Below are 5,575 nucleotides of genomic sequence, written 5' to 3'. Positions count from 1 at the left end.
GAAAAGCCTCGTGAACTTTCGAATTTCATTTCCTGTTTGGCCAGCGTGGTGAGCTCTTCAGCACAGGTGACCATGCAGAGCTCATCAGCAGAGGAGACCATGCAGTCCCAGAATCGCAAAAGAGCTCCAGCATGGACCGAACAGGAGGTACTGGATCTGATCACTGTATGGGGAGATGAATCCGTGCTAGCAGAACTCTGTTTGAAAAGATGAAATGCCAAAATATTTGAAAAAATCTCCAAGGGCATGAAGGACAGAGGCTATAACAGGGACCCACAGCAGTGCTGCGTGAAGCTTAAGGAGCTCAGGCAAGCTGACCAAAGAACCAGAGAGGCAAACGGCCGCTCCAAGTCAGAGTCCCAGACATGCCGCTTCTATGATGAGCTGCATGCCATTCATGGGGGTGCCCCTACAACTACCCCAGCCCTGTGCGTGGACTCTGTCAATGGACTCTCATGCAACAGGAATGCGGATTTTGGGGACAAGGAAGATGATGAGAAGGAAGAGGTTGAAGCACAGCAAGCAAGCGGCGAAACCGTTTTCCCCGACAGCCAGGAACTGTTTTTCACTCTGGATCTAGTAACGTCCCAACCCACCGAAGGTGGGCTCCCAGACCTAGATGGTGGAGAAGGGACCTCTGGTGAGTATACCTTTGTAAATATAATACACGATTTAAAAGCAAGCGTGTTTAATGATTAATTTGCCCTGAAGACTTGGGATGCATTCGCAGCCAGTACAGCTACTGGAAAAGTCTGTTAACGTGTCTGGGGATGGAGCAGAAATCCTCCAGGGACATCTCAATGAAGCTCTCCTGGATGTACTCCCAAAGCCTTTGCAAAAGGTTTCTGGGGAGGGCAGCCTTATTCCATCCTCCATAGTAGGACACTTTACACCATGCCAGGCCAGCAGTAGTCTGGAATCATTGCATAACAAAGCATGACAGCGTATGGTACCGGTTTTTGCTGGCATTCAAGCAACATCCGTTCTTTATCTCCCTGGGGGTGTGTGTGTGTGTGTGTGTGTTGGGGGCGTGGTTAGTTGGGTTTGTGCTGCATGTTAACCAGAAAACCTCAGCCCCTCCTTTTAAATGGCCAACCCATTTTAAAGGGCCAACCCAATGGGTGCTTGGTATGTGAAATGAGGGCGCTGCTGTTTGAAACCATTCCCACATGTTAAGAAGGTTAAAGAAGCCAAAAGACTGTGGCTTACCATGTCTGCCTGCAAGCCAAATTCTATTGCCCGCCAGCCCTGCGTGTATGATCTCTCACACCATACCGGCAGGCCCTCGATATGAGGCAAAATGTGACCTTGTAAAGAAAGCACACGTGCTATGTAATGTTAACTGCTTGGTTCACCCATTGTTCTCTAAAATGTCTCTTTTTAAAGACTAATCTCCCTTTTTTTCCCTCCCACAGCTGCAAAAGTTTCATCGCTCCACATATCATCTCTGTCCCAGAGGCTATCAAAGATTAGAAGCTGAAAAAAATACACTTGCGATGAAATGTTCTCTGAACTCATGCAGTCCTCCCACGCTGAAAGAGCCCAGCACAATGCATGGAGTGTGACAACGTCAGAGTCCAGGAAAGCACAAAATGAACGTGAGGACAGGAGGGACGAGTGAGAGGAGAGGAGGCAGGATGCAATGCTGAGGCTACTGGAGGATCAAACTGATATGCTCCGGCGTATGGTTGAGGTGCAGGAAAGGCAGCAGGAGCACAGACCGCTGCTGCAGCCCCTGTGTAACCAACCACCCTCCTCCCCAAGTTCCATAGCCTCCTCACCCAGACACCCAAGAATGCAGTGCGGGGGCCTCCGGGCACCCAACCACTCCACCCCAGAGGACTGCCCAAGCAACAGAAAGCTGGCATTCAATAAGTTTTAGAGTGCAGTGTGGCCTTGTCCTTCCCTCCTCCCCCCCTCCAGCACCCCACCCGGTGCTTCCCTCTTCCCCCACCCCTCCCAGGCTACCTTGGCAGTTCTCCCCCCATTTGTGTGATGAATTAATAAAGAATGCATGAATTTGAAACAACAATGACTTTATTGCCTCTGCAAGCGGTGATCAAAGGTTTGAGGGGAGGGTGGTTGGCTTACAGGGAAGTAGAGTGAACCAAGGGGGTGGGTTTTCATCAAGGAGAAACAAACAGAACTTTCACACCGTAGCCTGGCCAGTCATAAAACTGGTTTTCAAAGCTTCTCTGATGCGCACCGTGCCCTGCTGTGCTCTTCTAACCGCCCTGGTGTCTGGCTGCACGTAATCAGTGGCCAGGTGATTTGCCTCAACCTCCCACCCCACCGTAAATGTCTCCCCCTTACTCTCACAGATATTGTGGAGCACGCAGAAAGCAGCAATAACAATGGGAATATTGGTTTTGCGGAGGTCTAACTGGTCAGTAAACTGCACCAGCGAGCTTTTAAACTTCCAAATGCACACTCTACCACCATTCTGCACTTGCTCAGCCTGTAGTTGAACAGCTCCTGACTACTGTCCAGGCTGCCTGTGTACGGCTTCATGAGCCATGGCATTAAGGGGTAGGCTGGGTCCCCAAGGATAACTATTGGCATTTCATCATCCCCAACGATTATTTTCTGGTCTGGAAAGTAAGTCCCTTCCTGTAGCTGTTCAAACAGACCAGAGTTCCTGAAGATGTGAGCGTCATGTTCCTTTCCTGCCCATCCCACTTTGATGTTGGTGAAACGTCCCTTGTGATCCATCAGTTCTTGCAGCACCATTGAAAAGCACCCCTTCTGATTTATGTACTGGCTGCCAAGGTGGTCTGGTCCCAAGATAGGGATCTGCGTTCCGTCTATCGCCCCACCACAGTTAGGGAACCCCACTGCAGCAAAGTCATCCACTATGACCTGCACATTTCCAGAGTCACTACTCTTGATACCAGCAGCTCAGTGATTGCGTTGGCTACTTGGATCGCAGCAGCCCCACAGTAGATTTGCCCACTCCAAATTGATTCCCGACTGACCGGTAGCTGTCTGGCATTGCAAGCTTCCACAGGGCTATGGCCACTCGCTTGTGAACTGTGAGGGCTGCTCTCATCTTGGTGTTCTGGCACTTCAGGGAAGGGGAAAGCAAGTCACAAAGTTCCATGAAAGTGCCCTTATGCATGCGAAAGTTTCGCAGCTATTGGGAATCGTCCCAGACCTGCAACACTATGTGGTCCCACCAGTCTGTGCTTGTTTCCCGGGCCCAGAATCAGCATTCCATAGCATGAGCCTGCCCCATTGACACCAGAATGGCCAAATTGTTGGGGCCCGTATTTTGAGATAAGTCTGTGTCCATGTCCTCATCACTCTCCTCACCGCGCTGCCGTCGCCTATTCGCCTGCTTTTGCAGCTTCTGCATATACTGCTGGATAATGCGCGTGGTGTTTAGAGCAGTCACAACTGCCGCGGTGATCTGAGTGGGCTCCATGCTTGCCGTGGTACAGCGTGATCAGGAGAGCAGAGTGGCAGCGGAAGCAGCGGGTGGATGACGATGCTGACAGCAATATGGCACCCTCATGGAAAAAGGCCCAAAATGATTGTTGGCCGTTGCTTTCACGGGGGGAGGAGCAAGGGGTAGGCTGGCAGCAGATGGTGCCGTACAACTGCTACCGGTCGTCATCTCCTGGGTGCTCACGGTACTGCTGGCTGGGAGAGCAGCCTGAGGCAGAATGGCCACCTCAAGGATTGAACTCACAACCCTGGGTTTAGCAGACCAATGCTCAAACCACTGAGCTATCCCTCTGCTAATATTCCAGGCAGGACTGAATCTCCATTAGGCAAAACTTAAAGCAGAGTATGACCTGAGTCACTCCCATTTATGTCCAGGCGCCCCTGACAGACCTCACCGAGGCCAGCCAAGACCACCCAGGAGATGACGAGCATGGCTACCAGTCATATTGCACCGTCTGCTGCCACAAGGCAATGAGCTGCTGCTGTGTAGCAATGCAGTCCCGCTTCTGCCAGCACCCAGGAGACGTACGGGGATGGTGAGCAGGCTCCAAGCTTGCCGTGGTATGGCGTCTGCACAGGTAACTCAGGAAATAAGGCGCGAAAAGACTGTCTGCTGTTGCTTTCATGGAGGGATGGGGGGCCTGACGACATGTACCCAGAGCCACCCACAACAATGTTTTTTGCCCCATCAGGCATTGGGATCTCAACCCAGAATTCCAATGGGCAGCGGAGATTGCGGGAACTGTGGGATAGCTACCCACAGTGCAATGCTCCAGAAATCGACGCTAGCCTCGGTACTGTGGACGCACTCCGCCGACCTAATGGTCTTAAGTGGGGATACACACAATCAACTGTATAAAATTGCTTTCTAAAAAATCGACTTCTATAAATTCGACCTAATTTCATAGTGTAGACATACCCATAGACATTAATGAGTCTGCTACAGCCTTAGCTAAGGGCCATGTGGCTTTTAGGTCATGCAGTAGAGGCTCATGCATTAAGCTTTAGAGGTCCCAGGCTCGATTCGTCCTGCTGACGATCGGGGTCTGTCGGTATTACACTTGCTTCTGTCTGTTCTTTCCTTCTCTATACAGCCTGAAATATTCACCCTCCAGTCCCACTGCTCATGGGCTGATGCACCACTGGCTTGCATGATCTCACTGAACATGTCAGCCCAAGTCCTTTTCTTTTTCCTCCTTAACTGGCTCGGGCGTTCTGCGGGTATAGAGGGCAGCAGCTACAGATAAAACATACAGAGGTACCATTGTCAGTATAGTCACAATGGAAAATGAAAGTTACGGTTCAGAACTCCCTTTGCTTGCTCCCTCAAAGTTTTAAACAAGATGTGCTTCTTCACACTTCTGCTTTGGAGTGCACCTGCACTTCGCCACTCACAGCACCAGCCATGGGGAGTATGGCTCACCAGTGGCAAGAGAAATGAAGAGGGAATTGCTCAGTTGCATGAAACTATGAGTATAGAGCAATGGCACTGAATAGTGGCACCGTTTCCCACAGGCAGTGGTGATTCTAGCTAATCTCTCGCTCCTGGGGGTAACAAAGGCATGGACAGCACAGCTGCTGCTGGTGTCCTGAAGCTGCCTGGGCCCACATGCTGCTAGCCTGTATACTGCAGTGGTGCCTGCCAAAGTTATCATGGACTGGTATGGGAAAGTGTCCCGTTGTGGAGGAAGAAATAATATTGCCATCCACAGGCACCGACTCTGTGGATGCTCAGCACCCACCAGCAGCCCTCCATCAGCTCCCGCCCCCCCAGTGCCTCCCACCCGCAGGCAGGGCCTGCGGATCATCGCCTCCCCTCCTTCCCCACACCTCCTGCCTGCCACAAACAGCTGTTTCGTGGTGTGCAGGAGACTGGGAGGGAGGGGGGAGGAGCGAGGATGCGACACACTCGTGAGAGGGGGCGGAAATGGGTGGGAAGAGGCGGGGGGGGGGCCTTGGGGAAAGGGGTGGAGTGGGGGCGAGGCCTGGGTCAGAGGCAGGGGTCAAGCACCTCCTGGCACTTTGGAAAGTCAGCCTGGCCTGCCATCCCTAGAAACCTTCAGGAGAGGACTGCAGTGTACCTCCATGAAAGAGACATCAAGAACTGTCAGGAGGATTGAAGGAACAT

Source organism: Eretmochelys imbricata, chromosome 3, assembly GCF_965152235.1.
Source record: "Eretmochelys imbricata isolate rEreImb1 chromosome 3, rEreImb1.hap1, whole genome shotgun sequence".
Lineage (NCBI taxonomy): Eukaryota > Metazoa > Chordata > Testudines > Cheloniidae > Eretmochelys > Eretmochelys imbricata.
This window is presented reverse-complemented; position numbering follows the sequence as displayed.